At 39.4% G+C, this 17,817-nt stretch overlaps 1 long non-coding RNA gene across 2 annotated transcripts in view; it reads right to left on the bottom strand.

The window, feature by feature from the left end:
• LOC127542940 (uncharacterized) overlaps positions 1-17,817 on the bottom strand; it is a 112,526-nt gene that overhangs the window by 38,894 nt on the left and 55,815 nt on the right. Inside the window, exon 1 of one of the 2 annotated variants that reach the window (XR_007948925.1) lies at positions 17,131-17,801. The exons of the other annotated variant lie outside the window; for it this stretch is intronic. This is a non-coding gene — a long non-coding RNA (uncharacterized LOC127542940). Of the gene's footprint in view, positions 1-17,130; positions 17,802-17,817 lie in introns of those variants that run through there. 2 annotated transcript variants of the gene reach the window in all.

Raw genomic sequence — 17,817 nt, 5'->3', positions numbered from 1 at the left:
GCCCTGCCAACAGTCACACCAAATCTGGGAGTTTCCGGGATGAGGTGGGGGTTGTAAAGGTGCAAGACGGGGGGGGGGGGTGGATTTCTGAAACTTAAATCATTCTTTTATATACCTAAGGAAAAAAAAACTAGAGAAATCTCTAAGATGAACATTTTTTCTCAATAATATTATATTTTTCCTCAATACATGTAAAATATTTTTCAACATTCATTTTTGTAAGACTTTGTGTTTCAGATTTTTCTTCCTCTCTCACCTCTCCACTGCCCAGGACAGCAAGCAATCTGTAATCCTTTTAATCATATTTCCATATTGATAATGTCATATAAGGAAAATCAAAACCAAAGGGAGAAAACCAAGAGAAATTAAAAAAAAAAAAAGCAAGCAAGCAACCGAACAAAAAAGGTGAAAGTACTATGCTTCAATCCACATTCAGTCTTTGCAGTTCTCTCTCTGCATGTGGATAGCATTTTCCACACCAAATTTGTTTGAATTGTCTTGAATTGCCGCACTGCTGATAAGAGCCAAGTCCATCACAGGCGTTGATCATCACCAAATCTTGGTATCACTGTGTAAAACATTCTCCTGGTTCTAGCCATTTCACTAAGCATAAGTTCCTGTAAGTCTCTCCAGGCTGATTGTTTCTTATACAACAATAATATTCCATCACATTTATAGACCATAATTTATTCAGCCATTCCCCAACTGGTGGGCAGCCACTCAGTGTCCAGTTTCTAGCCACTACAAAAAGGGCTGCCACAAACACTTGTGCACATGTGGGTCTTTTTATGATCTCTTTAGGATCCAGGACACTGCTGGATCAAAGAGGATGCACAGTTTGATAGTCTTTTGGGCGTAGTTCCAAATTGCTCTCCAGAATGGTTGGATCATTTCACAACTTTGCCAACAATTTATTAGTGTCCCAGTTTTCCCACAAACTGTGCAACATTCGTCATTATCTTTTCCTAAAGATGAACATTTATTTAAAAAATAGATGCTGAACTTTGAAAATAAAAGTGAGCAAGTAGTATAGGACCAGCTATTGCTAAGTTCCTCAAGAAGGTACTCAGAACTCCCAAGTGCTGTGACAAGATGCACTAGCCCACCACAGCTATCCTGAGTCCTGTTTCTTCACACTAATACACTAACAAACCATTTTTGACGAGGAATCATTGTTATAGCATCTCCAACAAGTGATTGACCAGCCTATGCCAGAAAGCTTCTCATCTCTCTCCATGTCCCTACCCCCATCCCTAGTACCAGCCCCCTTTCCTATTTCTGTGTCTTTCTCAACTATCTAATTCCTTCCCTTCAAGAATACCTAGTATAGACTGGGCCATTTTTCCATGTGTGGACCTGAAAAGCCACAATGCTAACAGTAGCATGGCACAGCACAGAACTGAATCCAAATCCTAGTCCTTCCACTGAATAGCTTTGAGACCTTGGGAAGTCACTGAACTTCTTTGTGTCTTAGTTTCCTCAAAGATTTCTTCTATCTCTTGACCCTAGGACAACGCATGCATCTTCTTCAAATACGAGCAACAATGGGATAATATAACACATTAATCAAATGTTTTTACAAATACTGATAAATGAATGTTATTGCTACAGAGACCAAAAGTGGAGATTTTTAATGAAGTTTTGTACTTTATCTTTACATATGAATAAACTACAACTACTTACTGACATGCAGAAATGAGCCACAATAGAATTCTAGATGTCTAACAGCTGCAACCAATTTGAAAGTCACCAAAAGCTAGAAAAATGCCCCAAACTCTGACATATGGCAAAGCTCTGGTGATAACCTGTGATTAATTGGGATGAAGATGACAAGTCAAGGGATGGAAGAAAAGCAGAGGCAGAAAACAACTGGAATCATCAAATGTATTTCATGCCGACAACCAAATGCTAAGAGCAGAAGGAGCAAGCGCTGGATGTGGACATCCTAAACCTTTCACAAACAGGCGCGTCCATTGCCGGGAGAGTTACGGACAAATACACATTTTACTAAATTTAGCTCGGAAAGGTGTCGTAACAACGATGACAAGATTTTTCTCGGACCACAATATGTTTTACCACAAGTGGTTCCTCTTTCCAGGCTCTGGTTTGAACATGTACTACTAACACTTCACGTATTACACCATTCTGTGGTCTCATCAGTTTCTTCAAACAGAAAGCCCAAGATTTGGTCTAGGATGGCAGGCCGGTACAAGGCATTCAAACTCAGCAGCAGCTGGCATCACTACAGGTGCCAATTTTACAGTGGAGACAGTGTCCAGTTCTAAACAGTGACTGGTTAAATATAAGGTCCTGGAGACCTGGAGCCATTTCCTTTTGGTTTCCTGGACAGCATCCTAGGCACATATAGGTACCTACATGATTTAGGTCTGAATAAGTGCTTGCTGAATTGACTATGAAAGAAGTAGAAAGAAGTCTACATCTCATGCCAGACTATATTCCCCATCACTACACCACGTGATTATCAGAAAATGAAGCCGGAAGGGACTTGAGGGATCTAGTTAATTTTCTCCATTTCACAGTTGAAGCAACTGAAGTCCAAGAAGATGAAGGCACTTCCAAGGGCTTCTGTGTCACCCTAGGGTGGGGAATTATTAGACAAATGGCCTCAGTTGCCTAACCTACCAGTGATGCCACCATCCTTTCACAAATCTCCAAGGCTGGTTTACTGGTACTTGTATAGGGGGTAAAAACTTAGAAAAGGTGATGAGATCTGTGATTTTGCTGATGAGAAATTCTAGATGAGTCAACTGCCTTCTGTCAATGAAGATTGGTACCATCTCTGCAATTGTCTTAGGGGGCTGCCTAGAACACAGGCTAAGTCATCCAGCCAGGTCCCGAATCAAGATCTTTTGGGCTTTATAGCAAGCTCTCTACGAGAAAGTGAGGCAGGTGACCTTGTCCAGTCCCTCCCTCATTAAAATTTACCTGGCCACATGTCATAGCATCACCTCCCTGATATCACAGTCCTCCCTCGAGAATGAAGGGGGAACAACAACAATAAACCACATCACCTCCATCAAGGATAGGAAAAAACAGGAAATTGAAACTGATGGACAATAAAGGAGAAATGAAAGAAAATGGAAAGAGAACAAATGGAGCAGTGAGAGCAAAAAAGAGAACAAGGGAAGAGGAACAGTAAAAGTTAAGAGAACCCTTCAGAAGGAGGCAGGATCTAAATCGAGTAGCATTGCCTTCAAGCTGTCATTAATAGGACCATACCAGGAAAGAGAACCTAGGCAAAAGGGAGATGAAACCTAGCAAAATGTAGGGAGGTGGGGGAGAGGGAAAGAGGGAGAAGAAGGGGAAAAAGGAATGTTACTGCTACATCCAGGAGCATGTTAATTCACATTTATTCCAGTTCATTATGGTCATACCTCAAAGCTTGATAAAAACACTGACAATTTAGCTTATGTATAAGGCCTCCCATAATGATTTGAGGTTTTAGCAAGTAGGCATTTGTCTTTCTGATAAGAGAGAAATACATGTCAAGGGTAGACAGCAGGAAGCAAAATAATTTTTTAAAAAATATTTTTATCTGATGGTCAAAGGATACAGACAATTTTCAGACAAAGAAATTAAAGCCATTTCTAGTCAAATGAAAAAATGCTCTAAGTCACTATTGATCAGAGAATTGCAAATTAAGACAATTCTGTCTTAATTGTGTGTCTCAGCTACACACCCCTCAGATTGGCTAAGATGACAGGAAAAGATAATGAATGTTGGAGGGGATATGGGGAAACTGGGACACTGATTGGTGAATCTGTGAATGGATCCAGCCATTCTGGAGAACAGTTTAGAACTATGCTCAAAGGGCTGTCAAGCTGTGCATACCCTTTGATCCAGCACGGGGTCTGTATCCCAAAGAGATCATAAAAAAGGGAAAAGGACCTCCATGTGCAAAAATGTTTGCGGCAGCCCTTTTTGTAGTGGCAAGAAACTGGAAACTGAGTGGCTGCCCATCAGCTGGGGAATGGGTAAATAAGTTATGGTATATGAATGTTATAGTTCTGTAAGAAACGATCAGCAGGATGATTTCAGAGAGGCCTGGAGAGACTTACAAGAATTGATGCTGATCTGGAATTATGTCCAAAAAGTTATCAAAATGTGCATACCCTTTGATCCAGCAATGTTTCTATTGGGCTTATATCCCAAAAAGATACTAAAAAAGGGAAAGGGACCTGTATGTGCCAAAATGTTTGCGGCAGCCCTGTTTGTAGTGGCTAGAAACTGGAAAATGAATGGATGCCCATCCACTGGAGAATGGCTGGGTAAATTGTGGTATATGAATGTTATGGAATATTATTGCTCTGTAAGGAATGACCAGCAGGATGAATACAGAGAGGCTTGGAGAGACCTACATGGACTGATGCTAAGTGAGATGAGCAGAACCAGGAGATCATTATACACTTCGACAACGATATTGTATGAGGATGTATTCTGATGGAAGTGGATTTCTATGACAAAGAGACCTGAGTTTCAATGGACAAATGATGGACAGAAACAGCTACACCCAAAGAAGAAACACTGGGAAACGAATGTGAACTATTTGCATTTTTGATTTTCTTCCCGAGTTATTTTTACCTTCTGAAACCAATTCTCCCCGTGCAACAGGAGAACTGTTTGGTTCTGCAAATATGTATTGTATCTAGGATATACTACAACATATTTAACATATATAGGACTGCTTGCCATCTTGGGGGGGGTGTAGGGAGGGAGGGGAAAGGACGAAACATAAGCGAGTGCAAGGGATAATGTTGTAAAAGATTACCCTGGCATGGATTCTGTCAATATAATGTTATTATTTAATAAAATAAAATTAAAATTAAAAAAAAAAGAATTGATGCTGGACAAAATAATCAGAACCAGGAGATCATTGTACACAGTAACAGCAAGATTATATGATGATCAATTCTGATGGACCTGGCTCTCACCAACAATGAGGTGATTCAGACCACTTACAATGGTCTTGTGATGGAGAGAGCCATCTGTACCCAGAGACAGGAGACTGTGGGAACTGAGTGTGGACCATAACATGGTATTTTCACCTTTTTGTCAGTGCTTCCTTGCTCGTTTTTTTCCCTCTCATGTTTTTCCTTTTTTTAATCTGATTTTTCTTGTGCAGCATGAGAAATGTGGAAATAACTTTAGAAGAACTACACATGTTTAGCATGGATGGCTTGCTTTTTAGGAGAGGAGGGAGAGAGGAGGGGAGAAAAATATGGAAAACAAGATTTTGCAAGGGAGAATGTTGAAAACTATCTTTGCACATTTTGAAAAATAAAAAAAACTATTACTGAATTTTTTATTTTCCCCCACTTACATTTAAAACAATTTTACATCTGTTTTAAGTTCCAGATTCTCTTCCTTTTCCCCACCCCAGCCCCCATTAAAAAAACCACATGTGAAGTTAAGCATAACATTTCCATAAAAGTCATGTTGTGAAAGAAAACATAGTTCTCCTGCCCTAATTTAAAAAAAAAAAAACCTCAAGAAAAATAAAGGGGGAAGGGAGAGGGAAGGGTGTGTGTGTGTGGTGTGTGTGTGTGTGTGTGTGTGTGTGTGTGTGTGTGTGTCTAAGAGAGATACAGAGTTACAAAGAGAGGGAAGGAGAGGCGGAGGGGGAGAGAGAAGGTAGGGGAGGGGATGGAAAGACAATGTAGGGGAGGGGGTGAAAAGACAGAGGGAGAGAGGGAGGGAGGAGGGAGAGAGAGAAAGAGAGAGAAAAACAGACACAGAAAGACAGACAGACAAAAACACAGAGAAAGACAGAGAGAGAAACAAAGAGAGATAAAGAAGATAATGGAACTTAATTTACATTCACAGGGTGCATGGGGGGGGAAGACTTTACAGTTGTAGAGGGAAAAGTGGAGGGAAGAAGCTACAAATAAACCTCATTTTCATCTGAATCAAACTAATGAGGGTTAAATATATGCATATGCATAAACATCTGTGCAAGCTCACACAAAATGTTTGCTACAGAATTAAACTAAATTCAACAAGAAATCGGACAAAGACTAGAAGAAGAGGAATAAGAGGAACTGTAGTTTGGGGGAGGGATAGAGCCCTTCTCCAGAGAATAAAAAGAAAGAGCGAAGGGGCTAAATTAACAAAAAATAAAGAAAAGATTGAGAAAAGAGAGAGGTTTGGGGGAAATGCAGCGATAATAGAATTTCTAGGGTTGTAGGAAACACTGAGTTGATCAGAAAAGTAGCTGCAAAGGTAGCAATTTGGATCAGAAGTCAGAAGGAGATGGATCTGAGGGCCAAACAGCTAAGGATCTTGCTTCTCTAGAAATGAAAAAAAAAAAGCCTAAAGGTAATATTCTGAAGTGGAGCTAGAGGTTGGAAACAGGAAAGCATGGTCAGAAGAACTCCAGGACAGGCTCTGAGAGCTGCTATCTGGCTTTTTTTTTTTTTTTTATCATCTCAGACTATTTAAAAAGAGTTTTTACACTTTGAATGACTGGAAAAAATCAGAACAATAATGTTTCATGACAAGTGAAAATGATATAAAATTCAGATGTCAGGAATCACAAATAAAGTTTTATTGGAGCACAGCCAGGCGCATTCATGTAGCTATTATCTGAGATGGTTTTGGTATTCCGATGCCAAGTTGAATGGTTTAGACCATGATCTTATAAGGCACTAGCAGTGCTTCACACTGCTTCTCAGCACACTACAAATCACAGGGATGCAGTTAGAACACCATCATGAGCAACGTTTCAAGTACCACAACATTTTATTTTATTTTGTATCGTCAATTACCAGTACACGCACATCGTTTCAAAACAAAAAAAGCAGACTTCCATTATTGTGACTTTAAGGCTCAGTGGAGTGTGGATTGTTTTGTTATCCGATTAGGTTGAAAAGCATCGCGTTTATTATATAATGATAGTGTATGCTAAAAGAATTCCAAATATATTGAAGTTACTAGACTAAGCCCTCATCAAAATATTCTCAACTTATAGGAAAACAAGAACAGAAAAATTAGAAAATTAAGACAGTATCTCCTATCATACAAGAATCTCCTGACAAAAGTACAAAATGAAAAATGAGGCTACAACCAAAGTAATTTTCCAAGTGGCTCATCTGTTAGCCAAGCAAGGAAAGCCATTTACCAATGGTGACTTAATTAAATCGCGTTTGATTATAGCAGCTGAAGAAAGCATCCATAGAAATAAATCTGTTAAAACCATTAACTAATGCTCATGGACTGATAACAGTGAAATACTGATCTATGTGAAAAGACATTTTAAAGACGAAATATATAAAACCTCATTACAGGTAAGCATAAACAGTTGAACATTTGCAATAGATTTTGGCAATAGGGATCACTAACTCTGAACCCAATTAAATGAAATAGTATTGCTCCAAAAGAACTCTGTTCTTCTTATTACAGAAAATTATTGTTTTCAGTACACTATCATTTTTTTAAATTTCACAAATGAAAATTTGTAGAAATTATTTTCTTTTTTGTACTTTCAGAATATATATGATTTTGCCTCAGCACACAAAGTCTGAGACAAGAATTATAATTAACAAATGATAGGTTATATTCATTGGACCTTTAAAGAAAGTTTGCCAACTCTTGCTCTAGGGGTGGAGTTTTTAGAAGGGCCTACAATCTATCACACTCTAAGGGCTCCTTTTCCTCAACGTGCAAACATGATCAATCCTCTCATTGTAAAAAACAAAACAAAACAAAACAAAACAAAAAACAAACACTTTTCCTGTGATATGCTCATTACTCAATGGACCATCTTGTCTTTTTTTAATTCTTTCACTGCCAGACTTCACAAAAGTGGAGCATTTCCTGGTTCTACTGCCTATTACTACTTATTTACTTCTTTGCACCCTGAAACTGGCCTTCTATCCCAATCATTCCACGAAATATACTCTTTTAAAAGTTACCAATGACCTTTAGTTTCCAAATCTAACTTCCCTTTTAGAACAGAAAAAAGAGAAGGGGCATATTTTTCAGGTTTATTGAGGGAAGAAGAAGATAAAAAAGATGACAGCAAAGCTTCAAAGGGTAGGTTCGAAGGGAAGGGAACTCGTATTTAATCTCCATTTTCCTATTAAATAACTAGATGTAGATGAACTATCTCCCAGGTTACTAAAAAATGGTTAATGTAATTTCTGAGCCAGTATCAGTCATCTCTGAAAGACTGTGCAGACAAGAGAGGACCAAATGTTCCAAATTTTTAAAAAAGCAGAGAATGGAGTCTACAAACTATATAAGTAGATGAGTTTTACTTCTATTCTTTGCAAAATTTTAGATGATAACTAGTGAACATTAAAAGAAAGAAGTGAGCATCACAAAGAGCCAATATGGCTTCTTCAATAACATGGCATGCCAGACTAACCTACTCTTCCTGTTTCAAAGGGTTATTTAGTCTGGTAGATCAGGAGAATTCTGTAGGTTTATAGAAAAAAGTGATCAAAGGAAAAAGTCCATATGTACAAAGATATTTATAACAGCTCTTTTTACTTGCAAAGAACTTAAAACTAAAAGAGGTGTCCATCAGTTGGTTTACTAATTGTGGTACATGAATGCAGCGTAATACTAATATGCTGTATGAAATCATGAAAAAGATAGTGACAGAGAAATTTGAGAGGACTTGATCATCTGATGCAGAGTGAAGCATATAGAAAGAAATAAGAAGGATGGATCAGGAAAAGCCTCATATGAAATGTGATAACTTGAGCTGAGCCTCAAAAGAAATCAAGAATTCCAAGAAGTAGAGAATCAAAGCGACATGCCACGTGTGAGGCACAAGAGAGACAAAACTGCCACAGAGTACGGACAGAGGAGTAAAGGCTTTGAAATCTAGCCAGTAAACCACTCTGACTCTCATTGATTGGCCAACAACAGGTCTGTGAACAGACTTTCAATAAGCTTGAATGGAAAAACCGCATCGCTGTATTTCAATAGAATTACTTTCCTTCAAAGTCATCTTTATTGTGTCATAGGTATTTAAAAATGAGCATTAGTCTAAGAAAGGGAGGTATATGACATCAAAAAAAAAGAGGGAGTCTCTAGATTATCTTTCACTTACTTTATACCTCTCAACTCTTGTGACTATAACAACAATTATAATAATTATAATAACAACGCTATTCCTAGCTAGCATTTATATATCACTATAATATTTACAAAGCACTATAAATGTCATTTCATCCTCACAATGAACCTGTAGGGGCAGGTGTGATGGTTAGCCCCATTTAACACAACTCTAATTCAGCTCTCGAATTTAATGATTGATCTAATGAATGGATCGTGATGTTAATCTAGTGGTTCAGAATATCATTTACTAAGAAAGACTCAGACCTTTAAGAAATACAAATATCTTTACCATCTCTGTAGAGCAGAGACCAATGACCTGTAGCACACATACCAAAGGTGGCACGTGAAATGATTTGCACGCCTATGAGTTAAGGATCAGTAGCTCCTAGAAGTAAGGTGTGGTCCAGGGGCCCATACCAAAAAAAAAAAAAAAAAAAAAAAAAAAAGGACCCTACTTTAAAAACCAAGGAAGTGGAGAAAAAACGAGATTAGCTTGTACTTGTAGCAGTGCTTGAGTGAACTGGCACTAAAAGATAAATGATCATCTTGGTTGGAGCTGGAGGAGAAGGCTGAAAGAGGCAGTGTCTGACTGATATTTTAAATCTGTGCCAAGCTAATTAAGTAATGTGAAACCCTGGACCTCTAATTTACTTAAGCGCTGCATAATTTGTACCCCAAGATGCCATCATCCCCAAGTGAAAATTTTTTTACTTCTTAGGATTTTCAACCTAGATCTGGAAGAAACCTTGGAAATCATTTAATCCAACCCCTTCCTTTTCCACATCAGGAAACTGAACCTGAGAGAACCTTCTTAACTTTATTTGCCCAAGGTAGCACAATTTGTAGGTGATAGAGCCCGGATTTGAACACTGGAAGTTGACTTTAAATCCAGTGCCATTACCACCCAAGCTCGCTTGTGCAGTCTGCTGATTGAGGTGAGGCGATTAAAGACAAATGTACCGGCTTCCTTGGGCAGCAGCAGTAGAATGTTGCCTAATAGAGGTCTAAGTCAGGGAAGCCTTCTGCTTGGTACCCTCTCAGGGGCACTGCCTGTTTGGTCAGAGCAACATGAAAAGTATTAAGGGAAAATATGCTTATCTCAAGATCACTACATTCCCTAGGGCTGACTGCACCATCTGGATTGTTCTCTTCCATCCCCTAGTCCCTCAATCTCTGCCCTAGTAGTTCCCAACTCAGATTACCTTTAATATCCTGTTTGTGTTCCAGAGGTGCTTGTTGGAAGAAGTCACAAAACTGTGCCCTTCAGTGTGTCCACTGAACCTCAGAGGCAAGGAGGAGAGCCATATCATTCTGTGTCCTTCGTTCCAGCTTATTTTTCCATCTCTATACTGATTTCTCCTCTGCTTATATACTGGATCTTATACTGTGATGTCTTCATAGTTTTCAAGACAGAAATGGGGAAAAGGTGAAAGGCTGGCACCCTTCAGCTATTGTGAGTAAGTCATCTCAGCCAAACAGAGAAGGTCCCTACAGGGACCGAAATGTTGCTTTAGGGGAACTTTCCTTGACTATCATTAGGGGTCTTGGAAAAGTTGGATTGTTGACATTAAAAAATGGAAATTGACTCATGAAATGTATTCAGTGGTTCTCCATAAAGCTTTGGGTTTTTAGGGACAATTCCCTGAACCTAAAGAGGCCCTTAATGATTTAGTCACTACACAAGTAAAAGGCTGGTTGTGCTGGTACGGATAGGAAGTGAAACCAGAGGCTTAGCTGGAGAATGTGTTGAATCCTGCTGAGATCAGGATAGTAAGAAAAGGGCTTGGCAGTGAAGGTAAGAGTGAGAATTAGGCAAGAAAGTAAATACAGAGGGATTTCCTTCATTGAAGGCTTTGCTTCAACTCAAACCTAGCCTTAATCACTGAATGGGCATTGCCTCAGTCAAAATGAGACTCCTTAAAGACCTTAGCTTAAAAACGCCAAGCTCTTCCACTGTATCCAGAGCCATCACCAGTTGTCCTAATCTAAATCTTGACACTGTAATAACTTTAAGAAATCAAGAAACAATAAAACAAAACCAAAAGAATGAAGAAATAGAAGATAATGTGGAGTATCTCATTGAGAAAACAAATGACCTGGAAAATAGTTCCAGGAGAGATCATTTAAAAATTACTGGACTACTTGAAAGCCATAATCTAGGAAAACTATATTCTAGAGACAGAGGTTAAAATAGAAACTGAAAGAATACAGCAATCACCTCCTGAAAGAGATCCCAAAATTAAAACTCCCAAAAATATTACAGCCAAGTTCCAGAGCTTCCAGGTAGAAGAGAAAATATTGCAAGCAGCAAGAAAGAAAAATTTCAAGTGTCATGGAGTCACAGCCAGAATAACACAAGATTTAGCAGCTTCTACATTAAATAATTTGAGAGGGTGGAATATGATATTCTGGAGGACAAAGGAGCTAGAATTACAACCAAGAATCACCTATCTAGAAAAAGAGTACAATCCTTCAAGGGGAAAAATAGATATTGAATGAAATAGAGACCTTTCAAGCCTTCTTGATGAAAAGACCAGAACTGAATAAAAAAATCTGACTTCCAAATATAAGACTCCAGAGAAGCATACAAAGGTAAACAGGAAAGGGAAATCATACTGGACTTAATAAGGCTAAACTGTCTATGTTTCTACATAGAAAGATGATACTTAACAACTCATAAGAATTTTCTCGTTATTAGGGCAGTGAGAGAGAGTATATAGAGGGCATTTGTGTGAGTTGAATGTGAAGTAAAGATGTCTAAAATTAAGGTTTGAGAAAGGAATGTACTGGGAGAAAGGGAGAGGTAAATTGGGATAAATTATCTCACATAAAAGAGGCAAGAAAAGTTGTTATAGTGGAAGAGGGAACAGGGGAGGGAGTGAGCTCTACTCTTATCAGAATTGGCTCAAAGAGGGAATAACATGCCCACTCAATTGTGTACAGAAATCTATCTTACCCTACAGAAAAGTAGAAGGGAAAAGAGAAAAGAGAAAGGGGAGGAGAGGCGTGTAATAAAAGGGAGGGCAGATTGAAAGAGGGGATAATCAGAAGCAAAACACTTTTGAGGAGGGACAAGGTGAAAGAAGAAAGAGTAGAATAAATAGGGAAAATACAGTTAGCAACAGCCATTGTAAAAAAAAAAATTATGTACTAAGGTTCTCTGATAAAGGCCTCATTTCTCAAACATATAGAGAACTGAGTCAAATTTGTAAAAAGAAAAAAAAAAGAGCCATTACTCAATTCAGAAATGATCAAAAGAGATGAACAGTTTTCAGATGAAATAATCAAAGCTGTCTATAGTCATATAAAAAAATGCCCTAAATCTCTATTGATTGAAGAAATGCAAATTAAAACAATTCTGAGGTACATACCTCATAAATACCTCATAGCTAACAGGACAAAAAAGGAAAATGACAACTGTTGGAGATGTGGGGAAAAAATGAAACATTAATGCATTGTTGGTGGAGTTGTGACCTAATTCAACCATTCTGTAGAGCAATCTGGAACTATACCCAAAGGATTATAAAGCCATGGATACTCTATGACCTAGCAATAGCACCACTAGTTCTATATCCCAAAAGAAATATAAAATAAGGAAAAGTACCTATATGTACAAAAATATTTATAGCAGCTTTTTTTCTAGGGCAAAGAATTGAAAATTAAGGGGATGTCCATCAAGTGGGAAATGGCTGAATAAATTGTGGTATGTGATTAGGATGGATTTGTGCTATAAGAAACGATTAGCAGGATGTTCTCGAAAAAACCTGGAAAAACTTCCATGAGTTGATGCAATGTGACATATAGCATATACAAAGTAACAGCAATATAAGATGGTTAGCTGGGAATGACTTAGCTATTCTCAGTAATACAATGATCTAAGACAACTCTCGAGGACTTATAATGAAAAATGCTATCCCATTCCCAGAGAAAGAACTGATGGTCTCTGAATACAGAAAGAAACATACTTTTAAAATTTTTTCTTTATTTTTATTGAGTTTTTTCCTGTCTGTTTCCTTTTACAATATGACTAATATGCAAATATGTTTTTCATGACTACACATGTATAACCTCTATTGAATTGCTTGCCTTCTCAATGGGAGGGAGGGGGTGGAAGGAGGGAAAGAATCTGGAATTCAAAGTTTTAAAAATGTGTGTTGAAATTGTTTTAATTATAACTGGGGAAAAATAAAAAACTAAATAAATTTTAAGGATTCAGGCAAGAAGTGAAGAGATTCTAAGCTATGTAAGATTGATAATACTTGGCAATTAACTTGGTAACTTACTGATAACTTATTTGAAGTTAGGTTACAATAAAGAATTGAAGAAAAAGAAGAAAGAATTCAAATTGGGTTGGCTGTAATGAAGTTGGTGACTTCAACAATAAAGATATCTGTTATAAAAAGAAAATAATATGAAGAACTCTGGAGAGGCCATTCGCTGTCCAAAGTCTTTTAAGTCGCCCCACTCTCACTTGTGTCTCTTGGAAACTCCAATCTCCTAATGTTGACATTCATAGACCTCCATGACACAGTGAAATAATCTTTTCAGCCTTATTTCCCACTACTCCTCCAATAGATGCCAACAAACTTTAGCCAAATTAAACTACTCATCCCATGTTTTCCACCTCTGTGGAACAGTTTCTAACCCACTCCAATTAAAAATCCAACTCAACCTTCAGTGTTAACTCCTCTTCATTAAGGGAGAGTGGCTAACTTTATGGATATAGCAACTCTCAAAGAACAGGTATTAGATTATGGCCAGGTTATGATCTCTGTCAGTAGAGAGAATGACTGAAAAAGTATTTATTACATACTTACTCTGTGCCTAGCACTGAACTAATTACTGAAGATCCCAAGCAGAAAATTAAGATGATCCCTGCGCTCAAAGGGTTCTCACTACTTGGAGGAGACAACAAAAATAATTTGGTTCAGTTGTAGGACTAATAGAAAGGCCTACAAGTCCTAAGAGTGCAAGTGACAAGGCAAGGGCCAGCAACAGAGAAGATGGTAAGACCCATGTGTGCCATTAGGACACAATGGCATGGCAGATGATAAGCTCTGCCATCCCTGACTGTGGCTGTTGAGCCCATATTTATATCAAAGTGGTACGAGTGGAAGAGATGAGGAGAATGAAAAAGGAGAAAACAGCATTGACGGTTGGGAGAGAAGGGCACCTCTCAGCACTTGCTCTGCCAGTCCTCTTTCTCTGAGGCTGCTCCTATCACAGCCAATGGTAGAAATTAAGCATCTCTCAAGTATGTCTTCTCCCCTTTATCAGACTGAACAGTCCTTAAGGACAGGGAGTTTTTCGTTCAACTTCGTGTAATGGGGTTTGGGCATATGCATAGAGTGCCTTGGATGACATCTTTCAGATTTCTAGGAGATTCTGGATAAGGTGGAGTCAGGAGGGACTGTGGAGCAGGTGTAGACATTCTGCAATTAGCTCTGATCAGGTGGTAAATCAGACTTTTTCACTGGCTTGAAAATCTGGGAGTCAGAGTTCAGGCTGGTTCTGTAAACAACCCAGAACTGAGGCCCCCAAGAACTTTCCAGAATGATCTCCTGGACTCCTAGCCATAGAAGTTGAAGTGCCGACTCAGCCAGTATCTGGAGAACTTGGAAGTCCCAATGCTATGTGGAAATGGAGCTAAGTCAAGCTCACTCCTTCCAGAAACAGAGGGGGGACAGACCGAGAGTATGTCCAATGATGCTTACAACATCTTGGGGAGAAATATCTGTTCTTACTATATCTTTGACATGAATATGTTTTTTGTAAAAAGCCAATTGATGTTTCAAAGTTGATGGTGATATAAAACCCCCAAAAAGATATTAATAAAGATCTAAAAAAAGTCTCAGTGCCATTCATAGTTTGGATTCTGCTTCTTCCATGAGGAGTCTTTACAATCTGGTTAGAGACTGACAGTATGTATATAGAAAACTTATTTAAATCAAACTTTCTAAACTAGAACTTCTTCACAAACTGTCTGTGTTTGGACCTGTTTGGTAATCTGGTGAAAACTTCTGACCCCCTTCTCAAAGTCATGTTTTTGAAAACACAAAACATGTAAGATTATAAAGGAAACAAATTATTCTGAGAAAGATATCAAAATTTTGTTTCTTGAAAGTCAAAAGACCCCCAAGTTAAAATCTCTTGCTCTAAACTTTTTAAGTACACCAGTTGTTGAGCTCTTAAAGAGTTAATCACTGAGGTGGGACAGTATGCCCCAGTTCTGGTCTGTGTGGAGAAAACTAGAAAAAGTAGCAGAGATGAGGTAGGAATCTCAGCAAGGATGTAAGGAACTCCTGCTCACCACTTCTGTTTTCTCTCCATTCCTCTAAATACCACACAAGCAAATCATGACCAACATGGAAAATCTGTTTTGCAAATATCAATCGAGGATAAGCGGTCCTCTTGGGAAAATTTTGTTCAGAAACACAGGTTCAAAATTGGAAGGTACTTCGGACATCACCTGGAACCTCATTTTACAGACAAGGAAACTGCGGTACAGAGAGGTTGTGATTTTTCTAAGGTTACATGGGGAGATAGGTGACTAAGTAAAAATTTGAACCCGGGTTCTGATGCTAAGTCTAATGATTTTTCCACTGTACCATGCTGCCTAAAGTTTATTTCCAGCTACACTGTTGCTGTTGTGTCCATTTCCTTTCTGAAGGAGTGAAATCTCCAAGTATCTAGTGTTTTTTTTTTTTAATTCGAAAACAACATATTCCATAATGCTTTTTTTTTTTTATAAATGTCTTCCTTTTTTGTTTTCCCAAATGATGAATGGTCTCAGATTCCTGGACTACCAGAATTATTTTGAGTCATCTTGGTTGAGGTTATACAAACCCAAGAAATTCAGTCTCCCCACTTATAATTTCTGAAAAGCCCTCCCCTTCATAAATCTTTTTTTTTTTAACCCCATGTTTCTGTGTAATGGAATGGCATGAGTTTTGATTCAATAGTCTAAATCAATTTACAGGAGTAAAAACAAAATCCAGAAAGATTATAAATCTCAGTGTTTGCACTAAAACCATTCCATACCAACTTTCATGTGGGTATTATTTACTTATTACCATTTTTTACTTGGGGGGGAAGGGGAACTGAATCTAATGATCTTACTCATACACAGCAAGAACAAAACCACTATAGTAAAAGGAAATGGTTCATAGCAGCAACCTTCACTGGCCATTTCTCATTTCCACACACACACACACACACACACACACACACACACACCCTTCTCAGTTTCCCGGGTCCTTTGTGACTTACTTGGCATTACTCAATATTCAGGAAAACAACTTTTACATGCAGATGAAGCTACTACTGTAGTTCTGGAAGCTCCTGTTATAAATGAAGTCTTCCTTTTTTTAATGGCTTAATAATTAGCAAATTGCTGTGATTTTCAAGAGGGAGTGTGTAGAAAAAATAAAGATGGAATATGTGGCCATCTGGACTGAAGAAATTTAAAACATACCCAAGTATCTATTATGGATATAACAAGCATTTGTTTAGTTTTCTGTATGCGTGTAGGTGCTTTACAATATATACATATTGTATCCTCATAGTATCCCTGGAAGTAAATGCTATAATCATTTCTAATTCACAATTCAGGAAACTGAGGCAGGCAGAGGTTAACTGACTGACTTATCCGTACTTATCCAGTAAATTTACTTAGCTAGTAAATGACTGAAGCTGAATTTATTTGAACTCAGGTCTTCCCTGACACCACTGCAAAATGACTTAACATCACCAAATTTTTGACTCCAGGCCCGGTGCTCTATGTAACGTGCCACCTAGCTGGCCCCTCCCTCCCCTGAAAGTATTTGCCTTTATCCAAAAGCCGATGTTGATGGAAAATTGTCACTATTGAAATACTTTGCATTAAGTTGTTAAGAAAGTACTTTGTTTACTGCAAGGAGGCTATGCTTTCACAGAATCACAGAATTCCGAGCTCCTTAGACGTCCCTGAGTCCAACCCGTTGCTTTTACAAATGAGGGAATCGAGGCCCAGGGAGGGGACGAGCTCAGTTCAAGGCTACTCACCTAGTAAGTGGCACTGGCAGGACATGAAGACGTGAGGCCGTCCATCAGTCTCCACAAACGCCACCAAGATCCTTGTCCGGGCCACTGCAGTCGGCCTAACAGCGGCCTTCGCTGGCCTTGTGCAGGCTCAGGCCTTTTCCTGGAGCCACCCGCTTTGCTTGCTCATCTCTCAGCAGCAGCTCGGCTCCGAGGCCGTGGGAAAGGGGGCCCGGGGCGTTAGGGTCGCTTTGCCAGGCCGTGATTTCCAGGGGCTTCACTCAGACGTCGGAGCTGTCGCACCTCCATCCCCGCAATCCCCGTGCCAGCCCAGTCCACGTGCCATGACCCCAGAAGCCACTGCGCGCGCCCTCGAGTGAGCCCGGGAGGCGGTGGGGCCGAAGCGGCCCCAGGCGTCTCGGCTGAGGGCAAGAGCTCCGCCCCACCCCGCCTAGAGGGGACCTGGGAGAGGTCCGGGATTTCGTTTTTTGTTTTTCCCCAAAGGGAGGCCCAGGTGGCCCCGATAGCCGAGACAGCACGGAAGGCAGGGGGAGGCTGGCCAGGTGTCTGCCCCCCCCCTCCAGGGTTACCTGAGGAGAGGGGGCGGGCCCGGAGCGACTCTTCTTCCCGTCTGACCACGCCCCCTTTTCCCGGGCTGCGCCCGAGAGCTGGAGTCGGGAAGTGGCTCTGGAAGCCCAGAGAAGGCCGCCT

This window comes from Antechinus flavipes, chromosome X, assembly GCF_016432865.1.
Source record: "Antechinus flavipes isolate AdamAnt ecotype Samford, QLD, Australia chromosome X, AdamAnt_v2, whole genome shotgun sequence".
In the NCBI taxonomy this organism is placed as follows: Eukaryota; Metazoa; Chordata; class Mammalia; order Dasyuromorphia; family Dasyuridae; genus Antechinus; species Antechinus flavipes.
The sequence above is the reverse complement of the archived record's forward strand: the minus strand, read 5'-3'. Positions and strand labels throughout refer to the sequence as shown.